Raw genomic sequence first — 22480 nt, forward strand, 5'->3', positions numbered from 1 at the left:
AAACTGTAACGGAACAATGGGAGATCTTTAAGGAGGGGATGTTCCAAGTACAGGCTAGGTACATTCCAACAAGAGGGAAGGGTCAGGGAAACAAAGCAAGGGCTCCTTGGATGACGAGGGCGATAGAGAAGATGGTAAAACAAAAAAAGGTATTTGATGAATGTCACGTGAATTCTTCAAGGGAGAACCAGGCCAAATACAATAAGTTGAGAGGGGAAGTGAAGATGAAAATAAAATTGGCAAAGAGAGAATATGAGAGTAGAATGGTGGTTAACATAAAAGGGAACCCAAAAATCTTCTACTAGCATGTAAACTGTAAGCGGGTAGTAAGAGGCGGGGTGGGGCCTATTCAGGACAAAGAAGGTGATATATGCTTAGAGGCGCAGGGCAAGGCTAGAGTAATCAATGAATACTTTGTATCGGTGTTTAATAAGGAGGTGGATGCTAACAAAATATCAGTAGAAGTGGAAAAGTTAGAAGCAATGGAAGGGGTGAAAATTGATAGACAGAATGTACTAGAAAGGCTGGGTAGGCTTAGAGTGGATAAGTCACCTGGTCCAGATGGCTTGCATCCCAGGTTGCCCTTAACAACCACTAAATAACCACTCTATAATCCTATTTTGAAAGGCCCTTGTGAATTTAACCCTTTTCCCACGTGAAACACGCCTGGTGGGAAACACGAATATGAAACCTGGTGGGAGCACTATTGGATTGCTGACTATCAACTGCAGGTCAACCATTAAAGAGGAGATGTGATCAGCCATGATTTGCAGGTGGCAGGACTTAGTGGTCTCAGGTCTGGGGCAACTTTTAGAAGGCTTAACCACACCTGTGGAAGGTTGGAGCCTCACACCCATCTCCAGTGTGGCCTCCTGGGAAATCCCTCTCATCACCTTCACTCAGCGCTTCCTCAACGGAGGCATATACCAGAAGCATGGGAGCCATTTATTTCCTTCCCATCTGGGCATTAGAGGAGCTCGAGCACCAGCCGCGGCAGCAGCAGAACCAGGAACAACAGCAGCACCAGCAACAGCAGCAGCAGCAGGAGCACCAGGCTGCTGCTCACCCACCTGAGGCAGCACAGGCCAGAAGGGGCCAGCGCCTGGAAGCCTGTTGGCACAGGAGATACCCCCCAAACAGGGTCTACAGACACAGGGTCAGCTACCTCAACATGTCTGAGCAGCAGTACCAAAGGCGGCTCCGACTTTCGCGAGAGGTAGTGACTGACATCTGCGCAATGCTACAGCAAGACCTACTGCCCAGAGGACCAGGTGGAGAAGCATTACCAGTGGCCATCAAAGTCACCACCACACTCAACTTTTTGGCCTCAGGCTCATTCCAGGGATCAGCAGCAGACATCAGCGGCATCTCCCAGGCGGCCGCACACACTTGCATCACGCAGGTAACCGATGCCCTCTTTGCCCCCGCGCACAATCACATCCATTTCACCAAGGATCGAGCAAGTGTCACGGCGCGAGCGGTTGGATTAGGTAATCTGGCAGGCTTTCCAAGGGTGCAGGGCATCGTTGACTGCACACATGTGGCCTTTAAGGCACCCCATCGCAATCCAGGTATTTTTGTCAACCGCAAGGGCTTCCACTCCCTCAACGTTCAGCTGGTGTGTGACCACAAGAAGGAAATTTTTCATCTTTGTGCCAAGTACCCTGGCAGTTGCCATGACTCCTTCATACTGCGCCAGTCTAGTGTGCCTCCGCTATTCAGTCCGCCAGACCAACTTAACGGATGGCTATTTGGAGACAAGGGATATCCCCTGAGGACGTGGCTAATGATGCCATTGAGGAGGCCAGCCTAAAATGCAGAGGAGAGCTACAACTCCAGCCACATTTCCACCAGATCCATTATCGAGCAAACCATCGGTTTGCTGAAGATGCGCTTCAGATGCCTGGATAGATCAGGTGGAGCCCTACAGTACTCAGCAGCCAGGGTCTCCAGAATTGTCGTGGTTTGCTGTGCACTTCACAACATGGCACAGTGTCGTGGCTTGCAGATTCCTGAGGACCAAGTGGCTCCTCACATATCCTCCTCAGATGAGGAGGAGGAGGAGGAGGAGTGCGAAAACGAACATCCTGCAGAGGCCCATCAACCAGTGGCAGCATTACGCGAGAACATTGCTGCCCGGGATGCAAGGAACGCACTCATCCTGGCCAGATTTGCTTTGTCTAGTCAATCAAACACTTTTGCCTTGCAGCTTCTTACCAGAGCTTTGACAATGGCCAAGAACCAGAGGATTTCTAGCACTCTGACCACCATACTGACAGTTGCAAGTATTCCTAAGGCCTCAATGTGGAAGTCCCAATCACGAAAATACAGACGCCACAACTGCCACATTTGCCATCAGAATTCTTATGTTTAATAACGAAGTGATAGCATTTTTACAATAAACACAAAATTGCACCCAAGTGACTACCCTTTTGACTATTTGTGCAGAATTTTCCTCTTACGCGTGCTCCTAAGTGGTGCCTCCCCTGTGGCTTCAGCAGATGTGGAGGCCCCTTGCTCACTTTCCTGCTGCTCCTGTCTTGATATCTTTGGCGGGCATCCTCTGGGGCTGTGAGCCTGTGAGGGCTCGTCAACAGTCAGCTGCTCCTGCGGCTGTGCAGTGGTTGAGACGTCTATCTCACTTGGGTATGGACTCCGGTGTGGCTCTGACTGAGGACTCTGCAGTGGCATGGAAGTGTGAACGCTTGGAGAGGAGCCCCCACTTCCTTGAGGTCTGACACCAACCTCCCTCTCATGGGTCAGGTCCCCCTCAGCACCTGCAAGTGGCTGGAGAGTACCTTGCTGCACATCAGGAGGACCATGGGGACCCGTATCTGCAATGGCAGTCCTAATCAGAAGGACTTCCATGAAGGTCTGGGTTCTCTGTTCAATAGATGCCCATCGCTCCTCAAGAGATGTCATTCTATTCTGAACAATGACCATGTTTTCCATACCCTGGCGACTAAGCTCCTCCATGGCCATAGCCCTCCTCTCCTCTACCATAGCCATCCTCTCCTCTACGTTAGCCAGCCTTACCATGGAAGTAGCAATCCTTTCCACAGAGGTAGCTATCCTTTCTGTGGTGATGCGTTCGTGCGCCAATGACTCCACAAAGGCTCTGCTCATGGTCGCTATGGACCCCTCCATTTGCTCCACACTCGCAGTGACCCTAGAGACAAAACCTGCCAGAGACTCCTGCATCTGTGCCTGGAGTTCCATCAGCTCTGATCTTATGGATGGAGCCAGAGGCAGAGGGTCGACATGCTGCTGAGCCGAGCTGGCAGAGTCCTGCGCCCTCCGACTAGGACTCTCCACTGCTGTCCCTGTCTCCACAATCTACTGATGCTCACTTGTGAGCTGTGATACACCAGGTGACAACACTACTCTATGTCCCGAAAGTCCCACTGAGGTGTGAGTGTCTGCGCTGGTGCTGGGTGCGCTGAATTCTTTACGAGGTGTAAATTAGAACACCTTATCCATGGTGAACCATTGTTTCATTCCAAAAAGATCAACCTGTCGGGAGCCTTTAACCTTCTGTTTCAATAAGGTTATTGATTCAGTGTCAACAACTATCTTATCTCAATAGCTAGAATGCTTTCATACCTATTTCATCGTTAGGTTTCTAAATTTCCAAACCCAGTTTGTCATGTTTTAATAAGGCCAGAACTCCTTCATGAGATAGTGTTTTTTTCTGAATAGGTTATATGGCTTATTCCTTCACAACATGTGCAATTTTGCAATCTAAAGGGATGATTCCTGAATCTAGAGAATTTTCAAAGATTATAGTTCGGGCATCTCTAATGTGCTCACCTACTTCCTTTAAAACCCTGGGATGGAAACCATCTGGTCCTGGGAATTGTCACTCTTTAGTGCCATTATTTTCTTCATTATTGTTATTTTACTTACGTTAATTTTATTGCGTCCCTGTCCCCAATTCAATATTAGTTTCTTTGGGATATCCGGCATGCTGCCCTCTTCTTCTACTGTAAATACTGATGCAAAGTAATTATTCAACATGTCCGCCATTTCCCCACTGTCATTGACAATATCACCACTTTCAGTTTTTAAGGGGCCAACATTGGTCCTGACCACCCTCTTTTTCCTAATGTAACTATAAAAATTATTTGTATTGACTTTGATATCCCTTGCACGTTTCTTTTCATACTCCCTTTTTGTAGCTCTTGCTATCTGTTTTGTGACCCTTTGCTGTTCTTTGTATCTTTCCCATTCGCCAGGATCTGTGCAATTTTTTGCATCTTTGTATAGCCTTTCCTTTAGTTTTATGCTGACCCGAACCTCTTTAGTTGTCCATGGCTGGTTTTTTGGGCAAGTAGAGCTCTTTTAGAGATTTTGTATCACGTTAAATTCATTTTTTTAAGTGTTTTTTTCCATTCCTACCTCCTTGTGGGAAAGTACATTCCTAAAATCTCACAGGAATACAGAAGGTGAGATTAGGAACTAAGCCTGTCGAAATTCATGGGCATGTAGCATCTGGAAGGAAGACCTGGGTCAGAAAGTCTTCAAAAGTAATCAAAAAGACTAATGGAATGTTGGCCTTTATCTCAAGGGAGCTGGAATACAAAGTGAGGTTTCAGTACAAACCTTTTTATTAAACCCCATCTGGAGTAGTGTGCTCAGTTTTGGGCACTGAACCTCAGGCAGAATATATTGGCTTTGCAGGGGGTACAGCGCATAATTCACCAGGACAATACCGAGGCTTGAAGGGTTAAATTATGAGTACAAGTTGCATAAACTTGGCTTGTATTCCCTTGAGTTTAGAACATTGAAGGATGATCTAATTGAGGTGTTTAAAATGATGAAGGAATGGAACAGGGTAGATACAGAGAAACTATTTCCTCTGATGGTGCAATCCAGAACAAGGGATACCATTTTAAAATTAGAGATAGGCCATTCAGGAGTGAAATCATGAATCACTTTTTCACACAAAGGATAGTGGAAATCAGGAACTCACTCACTAGACTATAGATGCTAAGGTAATTGGAATTTTCAAGACTGAAATCAATAGATTTTTGTTAGGTAGGGGTATCAAGGGATATGGATCAATGACGGGTAAATGGAGCTGAGGTACAAATCAGCCATGATCTGAGTGAATGGCAGAACTGGCTCGCGAGGCCGAATGGCCTACTCCTGTTCCTATGTACCTAGGTGTAGCACTTTGGAGCTCTAACCACATGCCACCATTTCACCCTTCATATCTTTACTCACAGTCTTGCCACCTCTCTCTCTACTCATTTAAAGTCCTCCTTAAAACCCATCTCTATGACCAAGCTTTTGGTCACCTCTCCTAATATCTCCTTCTTTGGCTTGGCATCCATTTTTTGACTGTGAAGCGCATTGAGACATTTTTCTATATTAAAGACACTATATAAAACCAATTCATTGTTGTCATTTTCCACCTTGAAAAGAGGCAACTGTGAAGAGACCTCATAAAGATACATTAGGTAATAAACAGTTTAGAAAAGGTAAATCTGGAACTTGCGGGGTAATTTTATTTTTTGGCAATATAGTAAAACAAGTGGTATTGGATTTTCCTCTCCAATGGTTTCAAATTAAACCATGGCAGTAGGATAAGATGGCACAAGTTCAAACAAGTTAAAACAAATTTAGCTCTGAAGTCCAAAAGTTCATCTTTACACGAGAATAGTCAACACATGGAATAGACTCTTGGGTAGGTAGAGGAGATAAAATATACCTGGAATCATTAGAAACAATTGTAATGGGGGAACTGGAGATTCTTGCTAGCTGGATGAACTAGAATGGGCCAAATGGCTTTCCTCACACATACCTGTCCTGTAAACTTTTTCAGAAGAAATGTTTAGGGCATGTGAAAAACACAAAGTCACCTGTGAGAGCTTGTAAAGCCTTGGCCTTTCACATTCTTTAACATTCAGTAAAGCAAAATATGAACTTGAACAAAATTGTAATTTAAATGGAAGATTCAAAAATAAGAATACATTCCAACATTTTCTTCTAACACTGATGAATAATGTTCTGCCAAATTTGAAACTTTACTATGAAAAGTGTGTTATAAATTTTTGAAAGTAGATCAAGAATTAAACCTCTACAGGGCATAATGGTATAATTTGAATTGATAATGTTACTTTTGAGGTAGATAAATAGAATTAATCCAATGATTCCATACTACAGTAACATGATCCCATAGTGAACTGCTGCTTTCTCTCAGGTTATTATGGTAAACTTATTATAATCAGGGGCTTTTCAGGGCTGTGATTATTCCATAGAGTCTTTTGTACAGAACTGAAGCCACAAGAGTGGAGTTTCTTTTTGTACAAAGACTGGCAGCAAATTTAGCAACATATTCTAGCTTGTCTATGTATGAAACCACTAAACTGAAGATTCACACTAACTCATTGATTCAGATGATATAAGGCGCAATTTTCTTTGGTATATATTCATTCTCGGGATGTGGGCATCACTGGCAAGGCTACCATTTTATGCTCATCCCTAGTAGCCCTTTGAAAGGTGGTGGTGGGCCTTCTAGAACCGCTGCAGTCCATGTGGTGAAAGTACTCCCAAAATGCTGTTAGGTAGTGAGTTCCAGGTATTTGACCCAGTGACGATGATGATTTGATGATATATTTCCTAGTCAGGTTGGTATGTGCCTTGGAAGGGTAACAGGAGGTGATAGTGTCCTCATGAAACTGCTGTCCTTGTTTCTCTAGATGGTGGATGTCACTAGTTTGGGAACTGATGCCGAAGAAGCATTGGCAACTTGCTGCAGTGCATCCTCTAGATAGTATACATTACAGCTACAGTACGTAGATTGTGAAAGGAGTGGATGTTTAAGCTAGTGGATGAGGTGCCGATCAATAGATTGACAGGACCTCCACATTCCCAGCCTTGCCGGGTACTTCGGCCATTTTTGGCATTCCCCGCTTCTCCATAAATATCGGGGCCATAGAATAACATGGGTATCCATTGGGCGCCATCGTGCATCCATTATATATACAGCAAGGCATTTTCCCTTAACAGTCAGAGCACTGTGGATTAAATTACCCTCTTCTAATGAAAAACAGAGATGTATCCTGTCTCTTAGTGTAATTAACAACCCCATGAAATTGGGAGCCGTGGCTGAGAATACGATTTTGTCTGTAGCAACAAAAAACTAGCAATTGCTTTGCACTTGCAATAATGATCTTGAGGCAAAACCACCAAAGAGACTCTCACAGTAACTTGTACAATTGTCTTTAATCATTATTGTTACCTTTTAATGTTTGCCCTGTTTAAACAGCGCGGGATCGATAAAATCGCGATCTGACGCGATGACGTCATCACGTGGGACACATGACGTTCCCAACGGCGGGAAACGTGATGACGTCATGACGTCAGGGTTGGAGGGCGTTTCCAGTTAGTCCTCGTGGAGTGAGCTAGTGTACAGACCTGTTTGGAGTTTCTCCTGCATTTCTTGTTTTGTAATACTTTCAGTGCATTAAACGAAGTTTGTTAACTACCAGTTTAGTTCACAGTGTTTTTGTTAGGAGTGCATAGACTCCTACATTGGTGACCCCGAATCTCGCGATCGTTTTTCGCGGTGGACACGGAACGCAGGCCAGTGATGGATGCCAACGCTGTGGCCTTGAAGCTCCCCCAATTCTGGGAACAACAGGCGGCCTCCTGGTTTGTGCAGGCCGAGGCGCAGTTTGAACTCCGCAACATCGTGCAGGACCAGACCCGATATTTGTACGTGGTCTCCGCCCTCGATAGCTCGACAGCGTCGAGGATCATCAGCCTTCTGGAGAACCCCCCGAATGCTGACAAGTATGTAGCCATCAAGACTCGGCTGCTGCAGGTATTTGGCCTTACCAAGGCGGAGCGGGCTCGCCGCTTACTGACACTACCAGGGTTAGGTGACTCCAAACCCTCGGAACTAATGAGCCACATGCTGATGCTCCTGGGGTCCGAACCCCCATGTTTCCTGTTCCGCGAGCTGTTCCTTATGCAGCTGCCCGAACACGTCCAGGCAGCCCTCGCCAGATTGGACACCGGGGACTGCATCGCGCTTGCCGAAGAGGCGGATAAAATTTACGCGGTCCGGCAACAACACTGCGCCATCGCGCAACACCCCACCCTGAGGGGGCCCGACCCCAGCCCCGGCACCTCCGACAGCCGGTTACTGTTACTACAGGTAGACTATCCTTTATCCGAAAACCTCGGGACCAGCCGAGTTTCGGATGAAGGAGAATTTCGGATTTCGGAAGGTGGGTCGGCGGGGGTCCGTGGGGGGGTCGGCGGGGGTCCGCGGGGGGGTCGGCGGGGGGTCGTGCGCACGACTTACGCTGACGTTCAGCGTAAGTCAGTCGGGGTCGGCGGGGGTCGGGGCCGGCGGGGTCCGCGGGGGGGTCGGCGGTTGTCGGGGCTGGCGGGGTCGGCGGTTGTCGGGGCCGGCGGGGTCCGCGGGGGGGTCGGCGGTTGTCAGGGCTGGCGGGGTCGGCAGTTGTCGGGGCCGGCGGGGTCCGCGGTTGTCGGGGCCGGCGGGGTCCGCGGGGGGGGGTCGGCGGTTGTCGGGGCCGGCGGGGTCCGCGGGGGGTCGTGCGCACGACTTACCCTTTATCCGAACTTCCGAAACCGGAACCCTCTAAAAACCAAAGGTTTTTTCGTTCGTACGCACGACTTACGCTGAACGAAAAAACCTTCGGTTTTTAGAGGGTTTCGGTTTTCGGAAGTCCGGATAAAGGGTAGTCTACCTGTACCACACTCGTTTCGGCCCGAAGGCCCGCTGCTGCCGACCACCATGTATTTTCGTGCCCAGACCGTTGAACAGACCACCGCGAGTCAAGAACACCGGATCCAGTGCGTCCCCCGCGGCCACGATGGCAATCGGTGACTCCGGGAATTTGGGAGTCGGTCAAACAGGCTTGTCTGACCTCCTCGGCGATTGACTTTCCTCATTAAAGACAATTCTGGGGGGGCGTATGTGGCAAAGCCACCAAAGAGACTCTCACAGTAACTTGTACAATTGTCTTTAATCATTATTGTTACCTTTTAATGTTTGCCCTGTTTAAACAGCGCGGGATCGATAAAATCGTGATCTGACGCGATGACGTCACACATGACGTTCCCAACGGCGGGAAACGTGATGACGTCAGGGTTGGAGGGCGTTTCCAGTTAGTCCTCGTGGAGTGAGCTAGTGTACAGACCTGTTTGGAGTTTCTCCTGCATTTCTTGTTTTGTAATACTTTCAGTGCATTAAACTAAGTTTGTTAACTACCAGTTTAGTTCACAGTGTATTTGTTAGGAGTGCATAGACTCCTACAATCTTTTAATTCTTCTCAAGCAGTTAACAAATTGCTTAACTGGTATAAATGTTCAATGTGGAGTGTGCAAATTTTGAGGACGTGGCTGAAGTAGATTTATGGACAAGGCCTTGCAGATATTGGTAACCTCTGTTATGGAGAAATGCCGCCAGATTTTTGATGAGGCAGGTTACCCTACAAATGAAGAACGGAGGTGCCAAGTGTGACAGTATACCAGTCAAAGAATGAATGCAATGTCAGCTATTCATAGGATCTGATTGGAGATCCAGAAGATGTATATAGTTTAAAGAGCAATTAAAGCATAAGTATTGCTGTAAAGGAACATCACAACATATATGAAAGAAAGCAATATTTATTAAATAGCAGATTCATGTCAATTAGATTATACATGCTATGATGGGAGAGAGAATATATTGCACGAAGGAACGAAGTTGGTTGGCACTCATGTCAGTGGCAGTTCTATGTGGTTATATAGTCCTGCACAAGTGGCAGTAGGCATCGCTTCTCAAAGCAATAAACGAATGGCCCATAGGTGTTTTCTCCAAACAGTCTATCAGTTTTTACTTGTGTTTACTTTTTTTGCTAAAATTAATGGAGAGGAATGTTGGCCCCTAGATAATTACTTATTGACATTTCTAAAGCAACTAAGTCCTATAAAACTGTAAATGATATTTACCTGACAACATCCATTCCAAACAACAATATTATGATGGCAAATTATAACGTGTAAAAGACCATAAAGTATTCATTTAAAAGAAAAATCAAAAGGAGCACCTTCTGAGCTATTTCTTCCAGTAATTGCATTTGTTGAATAAAGTGTTAGTTTGTTGGCAATGGGCACTGGTAAAGTGCATTTTTTCTGCTTGAAGAGCCAGCCCTTTCATTTTTACAAGTGACAAAATAAAAATCTGCTGAAGAGTGAACAATGCTGCTTCAACTGTGTCATCTCAGCCCTGCGGGTCATTTTATTATAAAAATGTAAAAATCCAGTCAATTTTATTTAATCAGCTGAAAAGGAAAAGTGTTTCCAGGTCATTAATCAAGTATTGCTCCTCTGTGGGATTTGTCTGTGGAGGATTTGCCATTTGAATCATTAATAAAGCTGTAAAGATTCTTAATGAAAACACACCAACAAGTGCAGTGTTTGGAATCAGCTATATTCATGGTGCACAGAACAGAAGTTTAATTCTGGATCTTTTGCAGCTGAATTTTTATATTTCCTGGGATTGGCTGTAGCCTTAATATGGGATCACACTGCTCCATTGAAAATGTTCCATCTACAGAATGGATCATTTCTCATAGAAAAATAATGCAGGGATTCATCCTATTGGTTTTCCACTTTGGCATCTTAGATGCACTAGAATTGATGAAATTATATTTGCCATCTCATACTCATGGTAAGCAGGCTGTTTTTATACCTCTACAATTCTGGAGGCAAAATAAAACATTTACTCAGAAATTAAATTCCTGACACCCGGAACCATCTTTGATGCTCGACTGTACCTCTCAAAAGGAACAATATCCTTGCTAAGATTAGATGGCCAGAAATGCACAAAGTACTCCCGATCTGTTCTCATAAAGCAACAATACAACCTCTTTTGTACTCTGTCCTGCTAAATGAAACTCAATAACTTATTTGACGTTTTTACTGCAATGAGTAAATAGCCTGGTCAGAACAGTACAAAACAAATCCATTCCAAGCCTGACTCAACCGAGTAAAGGCATAAATATTCCATGAAGTTACTCCACTGGGTGTCACATCTCGTGGAACAGCAGAGAATTAAAAAAAAAATCTCCCAGCGACACATTTCAGACCACATCGCAAAACATTGTCAAATTCCACCTCATCCCGTGAAACTCGGCACCTTCTGGAAACCTTCATATAAAAAAATGTATATAGATAGAGACAGAAAAATCAGATTCATACAATGAAAATGTTGAAATGTTTCAGCATCCATAGAAACAGTTACAATGGACTGACGTAATATGCATTTATACAACTGGTGGACGCAACTGGACAGTTTCAGCTTTCTCACTGCGTAGTCAGCTCCTGCAGTTTAAATATGGTATCACAACAAGTTCTGGAGAATTCTCCTCCTATTTAATCCCAGACCAAACAACGTTTGTTCTTGGGTTGGGCTAATCAGGATTGGTAGGGTGGCGGGGGGGTTGGGGGGATGGGGGGATTGAATTCACCAACATGCCATATTCCAAGAGCAGTTCAAGCACCAGCAGCAAAATGCATGTTGTATCTTACAAAATGATTCAAACACAGAGGAATGTACAGATTCATTCTCAGAATAAAAAGAAAATCTCCCAAACAGCCGTGCAGAAATATGATGCACTTGTGGCTGGCTTCAGACAAAAGGTATGTACAAAATGCCCATCCAGCACAGCCACGATGGGCCAAATGGCCTCTTTCTGTGCTGTATCATCCTATGATTCTATGGGGGAGAAATTCGGTTGGTAGCGCCAGCGATTAGCGCCTAAAGAGGCCGAGAAGTGGGGCGCTAACCAACTAGCGCCCGGGCGCAGCGAACCCTGCGCCTCTTCCCATATTGAGTGGACTTTTAGCGCTGGCGCTACATCTTAGCGCCCGCTCACAGGCACAGGCAGATCATGACAGCATTTCAGTGTGCAACGCCTTTTTGGCGCCCCGGACCGGAAATTCAGTGGCGCCCCCCCTCCGTTCCGCCTGGCGCTAATAAGGACAGCTTACCTGGAACGTTCCCCAGTCGCTCTCGGGCTGGGGGGGCGTTCTTTAAAGGGGACTGCACTGTTATAAAAGCGGCAGCCATTTTGGGAGCACAACTTCTTCGAGAGTTTCACAGAGTTGCTGAGCTGCACTCTGAGAGCCATTTGACCAGTGAGCCAGCGCTAGCAGAGGAACTTCAGTCTTCTGACCATTACCTTGCTGCTGGTGAGCATTTACAACGGGAAAACTTTCTTGTGCGCTATTAATATGGGGGCTGCATTGGAGGGGAACGTCCTGCTGCTGAACCATCTGGAAAGGGCACAGAGACGCAGGGAGAGAGGGGCAGGCATAGCCAGACAGAGGAGGGCCAACAGACGTCGCTGTAGTGTATGTAACTGTTCTACCTTTAAGAGAACTATTGTATGTAACCGTCCACCTTTAAGAGAACTATTTTAGGTGTGGCACTACTTTATCCTGGCTGCTGTATACTGTAATACCGACGGTGACCACACCGGTATATAAGTGCTGTGGCAGAATTTATTGGGCAGATTCGCCCTGACCTTCGAATAGTAAAGTCCTGTTCAAGTTACTCTTGTAGTCTGTGTATTACTTCGCTATACAACCCACAGACTTTACAGTGGCGACGAGTTCGATCTTACCCTGCGGCAACAATACTTCTGAAGAAGTAAACGAGCGTCGAGAAGAGGCACCCGCCCTCGTCGTTTTGCTGAGAGAAAACTCGAGTCTGCAGACCAAGAAAGGAGGAAGATTTCAAACACGAAGTCTTCCATCAGCAACAGGCACGGATTGTCCCTTCTGCCATGGTGGTGAGTGAGCCGATCAACACGAAAAGCAAGTCGGCCACGGTGACTGTGAGTAAAGGGAAAATAGAAACAAATAAACGGAGGATAAGGGCGGTGCACTCGACCACGGTCGAGGGGGAAAGGAGCCGGACAGAAGTCGGGCCCAGAGGCGCTGAGACTGGGGCAGCGTGGAGCAGAAGCCACGGTACAAGCGGGCTGGGGAGCGTCGTGAGACGACTAGACCGCGACGGCGAAAAAGGCCGGACAAATACCGCGACCACGAGGCGCTGCGACCGGGATCGTAAGGCGCGGGAAGATATAAACATAAATAAGTCACGGAGAACTCAGCCACAGCCGGGGAGGAAAGCACCGGACTGCGAGAAGCTGGGAGGCGCGATTGGGGTGAAAAAGGTCGGACAGTGACCGAGGCCACGAAGCGCTGCGACCGGGATCGTAAGGCGCGGGAAGAGATAAAATAAATAAATCATGGAGAACTCAGCCGCAGCCGGGGAGGGAAGCACCGGACTGCGAGAGGGCTGGGAGGCGCGATTGAGAGCCGCGCGAGCGGGAGAGACAGAGCCCGAGCGAGAGCCGCGCGAGCGGGAGAGACAGAGCCCGAGCGAGGGAGACTGAGCAAGATCCAGCCAGCGGCTGAGACCGTTCGCCGTCAACGGGTTGTACCCAGAGCCGGTTGCCCGGCCGAGAGAAGGGAACGCGCTGAAGCCGAAGCGCAGGCTGCGAACCCCGAAAGCCAGCGGCCGTCGCCCGAGGGAAAAGCTTACCCCTCCCGCCAGGGGAAGAAAAGCGGGAACCGCCATCTTGAAAGTGGGCGGGAAAAGAAGATAAGCGCGGGAAACCGCGGGAAGCCGCCAGTAGGCGGAGAAAAAGACAGAAGCCGGAACCGCCATTTTGAAAGGGGCGGGGAAAGAAGATAAGCGCGGGGAAACCACCATCTTGGAAAAAAGAGTTAAAGAAATATTTCGTTGTTGTTTATCAGGGAGGTGAAGATGCCTAAGCGTGGTAACATCAACGATTTCGATTCTGAGGTAGAAGATTGGGCCACGTATGTAGAACGCATTGAGATATATTGTGAGGCCAATAAAATAGAGGATGATGATAAAGCTATAACCTTGCTAAACTCGATGGGGGCGAAGACATACGGGCTATTGAAGCATCTTCTAGCACCAGTTAAACCGGCGGATCAAACCTTCGATAATATTGTTGCTGTTCTGAAGGATCACTTGAACCCCACACCGCTGATGTTGGCGGAACGATTCAAATTTTATGTGAGAATGCAACGGAAAGAGGAAAGCAACGCGGAATACTTGGTCGAACTGCATAGGCTAGCGAAATACTGCCAGTTTGGAGGAAATCTGACAGAGGCATTGCGAGACAAGTTCATGTGCGGGTTGTCGAAGGAAGGAACGCAAAAGCGACTGCTCGAAGAGAACGACCTTACACTGGATAGGGCTGTCCTTATTGCAGCATCACACGAAGCCGCAGCGAAAGGAACTGCGGAAATGCAGCTGAAGGCAGCGGTCCTCAGTGTGGATCAAATTACTTCGGGTGCAACGAAATGTTATCGTTGTGGGAAGACAACACACGACCAGAACCAATGCTGGTTTAAAAACCAGGACTGTAGGTGGAGTGTGAAATAGCTGATGCAGAGACGAGGGTCCTGGATTTAAATAAAGGAGACTACGATGGTATGAGGTGCGAGTTGGGTAGGATTGATTGGGGAATGTCACTCAAGGGGTTGACGGTGGATGGGCAATGGCAAACATTCAAAGATCGCATGGATGAACTATAGAATTTGTTCATCCCAGTTTGGCATAAAAATAAAACAAAAAAGGTGACTCAACCGTGGCTAACAAGGGAAATTAGGGATAGCATAAGATCCAAGGAGAGGACATATAAATTGGCCAGAAAAAGCAGTAAACCTGAGGATTGGGAGCAGTTTAGGATCCAACAAAGGAGGACAAAGGGATTAATTAAGAGGGGGAAATTAGAGTATGAGAGTAAGCTTGCAGGGAACATAAAAACTGACTGTAAAAGCTTTTATAGATAAGTGAAGAGAAAAAGATTGGTGAAGTCAAGCGTAGGTCCCTTGCAGTCAGAATCAGGGGTATTTATAATGGGGAAGAAAGAAATGGCAGACCAATTAAGTACATACTTTGGTTCTGTCTTCACAAAGGAGGACACAAATAACCTTCCAAAGTTGTTGGGGAACATAGGATCTAATGAAAGGGGGGAACTGATAGAAATCAGTATTTGTAGGGAAATTGATGGGATTGAGGGCCGATAAATCCCCAGGGCCTGATAATCTACATCCTAGGAAGTGGCCCTAGAAATAGTAGATGCATTGCTGGTCATCTTCCAAAATTAGATAGACTCTGGAACAGTACCCATGGATTGGCGGGTAGCTAATGTTACCCCACTGTTCAAAAAGGGTGGTAGAGAGAAGACGGGGAATTACAGACCAGTAAGCCTGACATTGGTAGTGGGGAAAATGCTAGAGTCCATTACAAAGGATGTAATAGCAGAGCACTTGGAAAAAAGTGACCGGATCGGACAAAGTCAACATAGCTTTACAAAAGGTAAATTGTGCTTGACTAATCTACTGGAATTTTTTGAGGATGTAACTGGTAAAATAGATAAGGGAGAACTAGTGGATGTGGTGTATTTGGATTTTCAAAAGGCTTTCGATAAGGTCCTGCATAAGAGATGAGCATGTAAAATTAAGGATATGGGATTGGGGGCAAGGTATTGACTTGGATAGAGAACTGGTTGGCAGACAGAAAGCAAAGAGTTGGAATAAACGGCTCTTATTCCAAGTGGCAGGCAGTGACTAGTGGGGTACCGCAGGGATCGGTCCTTGGACCCCAGCTATTCACAATATATATTAATGATCTGGACGAGGGAACTAGATGTAATATCTCCAAGTTTGCAGACGACACAAAGCTGGGTGGGCGTGTGTGCTGTGAGGAGGATGCCGAGAAACTCCAGTATGATTTGGACAGGTTGGGTGATTGGGCAGAAGCATGGCAGATGCAATATAACTGTGGTGTCAAAAACAAGAAGGCAGATTATTATCTAAATGGCAATAGATTGGGAGAAGGGGAAGTGCAACGAGACTTTGTGTCTTAATGCGATGAGCATTCATAATAAGGTGGATGAATTGGCTGCGCAAATAGAGGTAAACGAATATGATTTGTTTGGGATTACGGAAACATGGCTGAAGGATGGCCAAGGCTGGGAACTCAACATCCAGGGGTATTCGATATTCAGGAAAGATAGGCAAAAAGGAAAGGGAGGTGGGGTAGCATTACTGGTTTAGGAAGGGATTAACACAATTGTAAGGAAGGATATTAGCTCTGATGATGTGGAATCTGTATGGGTAGAATTGAGAAATACCAAAGGGCAGAAAACATTAGTGGGAGTGGTATATAGACCTCCAAACAGTAAGGCGGAGGTTGGGGATGGCATTAAAAGGGAAATTAAAGAAGCGTGCAATAAGGGCACAGCAGTCATCATGGGTGACTTTAATCTACATATAGATTGGGCTAACCAAATTAGTAACAATGCTGTGGAGGAGGAATTCCTGGAGTGTTTACGGAATGGTTTCCTGGACCAATATGTCGAGGAACCAACCAGAGATCAGGCCATCTTAGACTGGGTATTATGTAACGAGAAAGGAATAATTAGCAATCTTGTTGTACGAGGCCCCTTGGGTCGGAGCGATCATAATATGATCGAATTTTTCATTAAGATGGAGAACGAAGTAGTTGACTCAGAGACTAGGGTCCTCAATTTAAATAAAGGAAACTACGATGGTCTGAGGAGCGAGTTGGGTAGGATTGATTGGGGAATGTCACTCAAAGGGTTGACGGTGGATAGGCAATGGCAAACATTCAAAGACCGCATGGATGAACTACAGAATTTGTTCATCCCAGTTTGGCATAAAAATGAAACAAAAAAGGTGACTCAACCGTGGCTAACAAGGGAAATTAGGGATAGCATAAGATCCAAGGAGAGGACATATAAAGTGGCCAGAAAAAGCAATAATCCTGAGGATTGGGAGCAGTTTAGGATTCAACAAAGGAGGACAAAGAGATTAATTAAGAAGAGGAAAATAGAATATGAGAGTAAGCTTGCAGGGAACATAAAAACTGACTGTAAAAGCTTTTATAGATATATGAAGAGAAAAAGATTGGTGAAGTCAAGCGTAGGTCCCTTGCAGTCAGAAGCAGGGGAATTTATAATGGGGAACAAAGAAATGGCAGACCAACTAAATACATATTTTTGTTCTGTCTTCACAAAGGAGGACACAAATAACCTCCCAGCGATGCCGGGGAACATAGGGTCTGATGAAAGGATGGAACTGAAAGAAATCAGTATTTGTAGGGAAATGGTGTTAGAGAAATTGATGGGACTGAAGGCCGATAAATCCCCAGGGCCTGATAATCTACATCCTCGGGTACTTAAGGAAGTGGCCCTAGAAATAGTAGATGCATTGCTGGTCATCTTCCAACATTCAATGGATTCTGGAACAGTACCCATCGATTGGAGGGTAGCTAATGTTACCCCACTATTCAAAAAAGGTGGTAGAGAGAAAACAGGGAATGACAGACCGGTAAGCCTGACATCGGTAGTGGGGAAAATGCTAGAGTCCATTATAAAAGATGTAATAGCAGTGCACTTGGAAAACAGTGACAAGATCGGACAAAGTCAACATGGATTCATAAAAGGTAAATCGTGCTTGACTGATCTATTGGAATTTTTTGAGGATGTAACTGGTAAAATAGATAAGGGAGAACCAGTGGATGTGGTGTATCTGGACTTTCAGAAGGCCTTTGATAAGGTCCTGCATAAGAGATTAGCGTGTAAATTTAAGGCACATGGTATTGGGGGCAAGGTATTGACTTGGATAGAGAACTGGTTGGCAGACAGAAAGAAAAGAGTTGGAATAAACGGGTCTTTTTCAGAATGGCAGGCAGTGACTAGTGGGGTACCGCAGGGATCGGTCCTTGGGCCCCAGCTATTCACAATATATATAAATGATCTGGACAAGGGAACTAGATGTAGTATCTCCAAATTTGCAGACGACACAAAGCTAGGTGGGCATGTGTGCTGTGAGGAGGATGTTGAGAAACTCCAGGATGATTTGGACATGTTGGGTGATTGGGCAGGAACATGGCAGATGCAATATAATGTGGATAAATGTGAGGTTATCCACTTTGGTGGCAAAAACAGGAAGGCAGATTATTATCTAAATGGCAATAGATTGGGAGAAGGGGAAGTGCAACGAGCCCTGGGTGTCCTTGTGCACCAGTCGCTGAAGGTAAGTATCCAGGTGCAGCAGACGGTTAAGAAGCCAAATGGTATGTTGGCCTTCGTAGCGAGAGGGTTTGAGTGCAGGAACAAGGATGTCTTGCTGCAGTTGTACAGGGCCTTGGTGAGACCACATCTTGAGTATTGTGTGCAGTTTTGGACGCCTTATCTGAGGAAGGATGTTCTTGCCATGGAAGGAGTTCAGCGAAGATTCACCAGGCTGATACCTGGGATGGCAGGAATGACGTATGATGAGAGATTGGGTCGATTGGACTTGTACTCGCTGGAGTTTAGAAGAATGAGAGGTGATCTCATTGAAACTTATATAATTCTGACAGGACTGGACAGACTAGATGCAGGAAGGATGTTCCCGATGGTCGGGGAGTCCAGAGCCAGGAGACGCAGTCTAAGGATAAAGGGTAGGGCATTTAGGACAGAAATGAGGAGGAATTTCTTCACCCAGAGAGTGGTGAACCTGTGGAACTCTCTACCACAGAAGGCGGTGGAGGCCAGTTCATTAAATATATTCAAGAAGGAGTTGAATATATTTCTTAAGGCTAAAGGGATCAAGGGTTATGGGGAGAAAGCAGGGATAGGGTACTGAATTTGGATGATCAGCCATGATCTCATTAAATGGTGGAGCATGCTCGAGGGGCCGAATGGCCTACTCCTGCTCCTATCTTCTATGTTTCTATGTTTCTATGTTTCTATCATTGCTGAGCTGGAGAGAAATGGGACAGGTGGAATAAGCAAATCAATTTTCTAATTATTTTAATATAAAATTTAAGGACAGATTTGAGCATTCAAAAAAGCCTCTGAAAAAGAAATGAGAGTTCATTAAGTAAACATTAATTTCCTTGGAGCTGCTCCAAGGAACATACACACACTCCTTTAAGACTGATATTTAAAAAAAAGTGAAGAAAAAATTGTTAATTAATTTTTATATTGGCATAGTGACAGTAGTCAGCAATGCTAAGGAAAATGGCAGTAGTAATGGAAGAGAGAAACACTGACAACAAAACTCCAATAGAAAAACTCAGGCACAAGAAAAAAATAAAGAAACTGCACTTACTGCAAAAAAATCAGGTTTTGGATAGTCGATAAACTGCAAAAGCGAATAGTCTTCTAATTCACTCTATCCTCTCTAGTTATAAGTAAGGTTCAGAATGATATCCTTAGCAAATAATGGTAAAAGAGTAAAAATAAATAATTTCACAAACCATTTCACACCTGTTCTTATTTGTGCCTTTTATAAGTCAAATTTAAAGAAGAAACAACCAGTATTTTTTGACAGGGCTCTTGAATGTGTCCGTTCCATTTCCCACCTTGCACCCTCACCCCTTCCCCTCCTTCCAGAACGACGATAGGCTTCCCCTTGTCCTCACCTTCCAGCTCACCAGCCTCTACATTCAACGTATCATCCTCCACCATTTCCGCCACCTCCAGCACGATTCCCCCACCAAACCCATCTTCCCCTCCTCTTTCAGCATTCCGAAGGGACTGTTGCCTCCACGACATCTTGGTCCACTCTTGCAACACCCCCAACACCCCCTCCCCTTCCCATGGCACCGACTCTTGCAAGCGCAAGAGATGCAACACCTGCCCTTTCACCTCTTCCCTTCCCACCGTTGTAAGATTCGCAGACAGCTTGGGAGAAATCGAAACTAAGGCTGCAGGTTTCTGTGAAGAGAGACTTTGTATTTTGGACCGAGGCAGGACTTTGAATTATGTATTAGACTGAATTGGAGACAGATCTAAATTCAGTGAGGCCTATAGTTAAAGCCATCAAACAGTCTGCATACATTATCGAAAACAGATTAACACAGCCATCGAGGTTGGACAAGCCCATCAAGGAACTCTCAGGACAATACAAGTCGATTATTGGACCGGTAACTGCGATTACCGGCCATCTAAAAACCATCAGTATAAATTGCTACCATTGTTTAAACTAGCCCGCCAAGTTTAAGACAAAGAACTAACCTGATTTGGCGCGAAAATAAGGGTTTTCGAAAAAGGTATAACTGAAGGCCCCGGGTAGCAATCTCTCTCTTGCGCTCTTGCTCTTGCCCTTGACCCTGCTCTCGTGGCTCCGGCCTCTTGGGCTGCTGCTCGAACTCGTGCCCTGGCCTCGTGGCGGGTTCTCTCCCCGGATCAGATTTTCAGTAACCAAGGACACCATACCAACTGCTGGGAAGGGGAGGGAGGCCCAAGTCCACAGCCATCTAGGACGCCCAGGCCGCAGGAAAGGGGGTGAGACGAAGTTGAGCAGGTAGCCCAGGACTTGTATAATAGTCCGACGAGACGAGACAAGTGGAGACGAAGAAGACGATAATAACTCGATAAGGGCAGAGCAGGGCAGCGAAAAACGTATCAATAATTTAAACCAAGCGCCTAGTTATAAGCTGACGCTTGGGGAAGAAAGTCCTTAAGGACGGTGAAGGCAAACACCTTGAACACTGCAAATAAACGCAGGTGTCCACGCCATAACGAATATGCTAGCGTTCGAAGGATGGGTAGTAAAATCTAAACAGCAAAAACTGCTAATCGTCTCATCGACGTAACGTTACCGCCGACGACTGCCCGAGGGAGAAGAAGAGGAGAACCCATCGAGACGAGACGATGACGGTAGCAGAGGGGAGAGGGTGTGTCGCAGCAACCGACCCAACACCGCACCCCTGAGGACCACGTGGTGACAAGGTACCTAGAAGGACCAAAAACCCAGACTTCAAAACTCGCATTCGTTAACAGTTGGCTTTTACCTTTGGATTGGTGAGCATGAATTCTGACCCCTCATAGCTTAATCTAGTTAGGTATAGGGGTGGGATAAGGATAAGGGGATTGTTAAGATAGTTGTTTTCCCTCGATGTGCTGTGTGTTCCCCATTCCCTGCATAAGTGTAGTTATTTGTATTTGCCTGTAATGTTATAATTGTAACTTCCTTTAAAGACTGTATTAATTTCTCTGTTCAATAAAATCTTGGTTTTGCTTGCATCCAAACCACCTGTCTACTCGAGTTTTCTGTATCGCTGCCTGTACCTAAGTCCGGTGTCTAGAACCCAGGGGCGTGGGAGCGATTCAAACTGCTCACAAACAGTCAGGGGCAAAACTGACTGGGCGCACGCGCCACCCCACACCACCCCCTACAGAACTGACGACCGCGGCAGGACACCAGCATCAGGGTTGCGATATGGTAGACAATGGTTCGGATAAGCGGACCGTTATGGAGGAAAGGATTTCTGATTATGTGTTTAGCAAGGTGAATATCACTAAGAAGTGGATCACCACTCTGTTAAAGGCTGGGCATCCGGTAGATGCAGCAGCCAAGTGGACAGAGGAAAAGGAACACAATAAGTCCTTAGAGAAGGCAATTTGGCTGATGTGCTTTAAAATGCAGATCCAGCCTTTGGACGGGCTCGTTGCTGCACAGGCAGTCGAGTTAAGGGAGTCAGCCCTGGAAATCCAGGATAAGGCTCTCGCAGGGGAAAAGTTGTTAGTAGCTTTGCAGGCTTTGAACCAAGAAAGAGTGCATTTAGTGAGAGAACACAAGGCCCAGTTGGAATACCTACGGTGCCAAGTCTCCGAGGCCAAGGGAAATGAGGCAAGGTTGCAGGAGAAAAACGCCCGCATGGCAAGGCAGGTTAGGGAACAGAAAGAGAAAGTGCAGGAGGTAAAAGCCACTTACAAGCTAGCGAATGAACAGGGGTTTGAGGAGGCAGATCACGGCCCCTGTAAAGAGACGATAGAAAATCTGAGCCGGGCCCTCCGTAAGGCAAAAGGCATGGTATGCCTCATAAGCCCAAAGGCAGGTCAGGCAGATTTTATGGGGAACGAGGGGAGAACAGTTCCAATGTCACCGGTAGTGTCTAGGGACGACCCGGTTGAGAGAGAGGAGACCTCACGACCACCACCCATAGCGCCAAGTTTCAGCGAGGTTTGGCAGCAAGTGGGGGTGGAACCCAGAGTGGAGCCAGAGGTGGAGGCGGAGGTAGAGCTATCCCCACCCAAAAAGTCGGTTCCGGAACCGATGTGCCCAGCACGGCATCGGAGGTTCGGCCCACCCGCCAATGGCGAAGATGAGGGACCCCTTCAAAACCAGTTAGTATTACCCTTTAACACCCTGCAGCTTAGGGTTATGGTCAACCATGTCCCGAAGCTTTCCGCCAAGGGAGACCCCTCGATCCACTTCAGGGAAATAGAGCAGGCCGCCAGCGTCAATGACTGCTATGACGCTGAGAAGGCCAAGATGCTGCTATTCTCCCTGGAGAGTAATCTCCTCCAATCCCTCTCTGAAGAGGGTAAGAGGGGACAGAGCGGGTATGAGGAGCTTAGAGACGCGGTTCTGGAGGCCATGGGGA

This window comes from Somniosus microcephalus, chromosome 2 (assembly GCF_052327205.1).
Source record: "Somniosus microcephalus isolate GS21.2 chromosome 2, FLI_Smic_1.0, whole genome shotgun sequence".
NCBI classification, from domain to species: domain Eukaryota; kingdom Metazoa; phylum Chordata; class Chondrichthyes; order Squaliformes; family Somniosidae; genus Somniosus; species Somniosus microcephalus.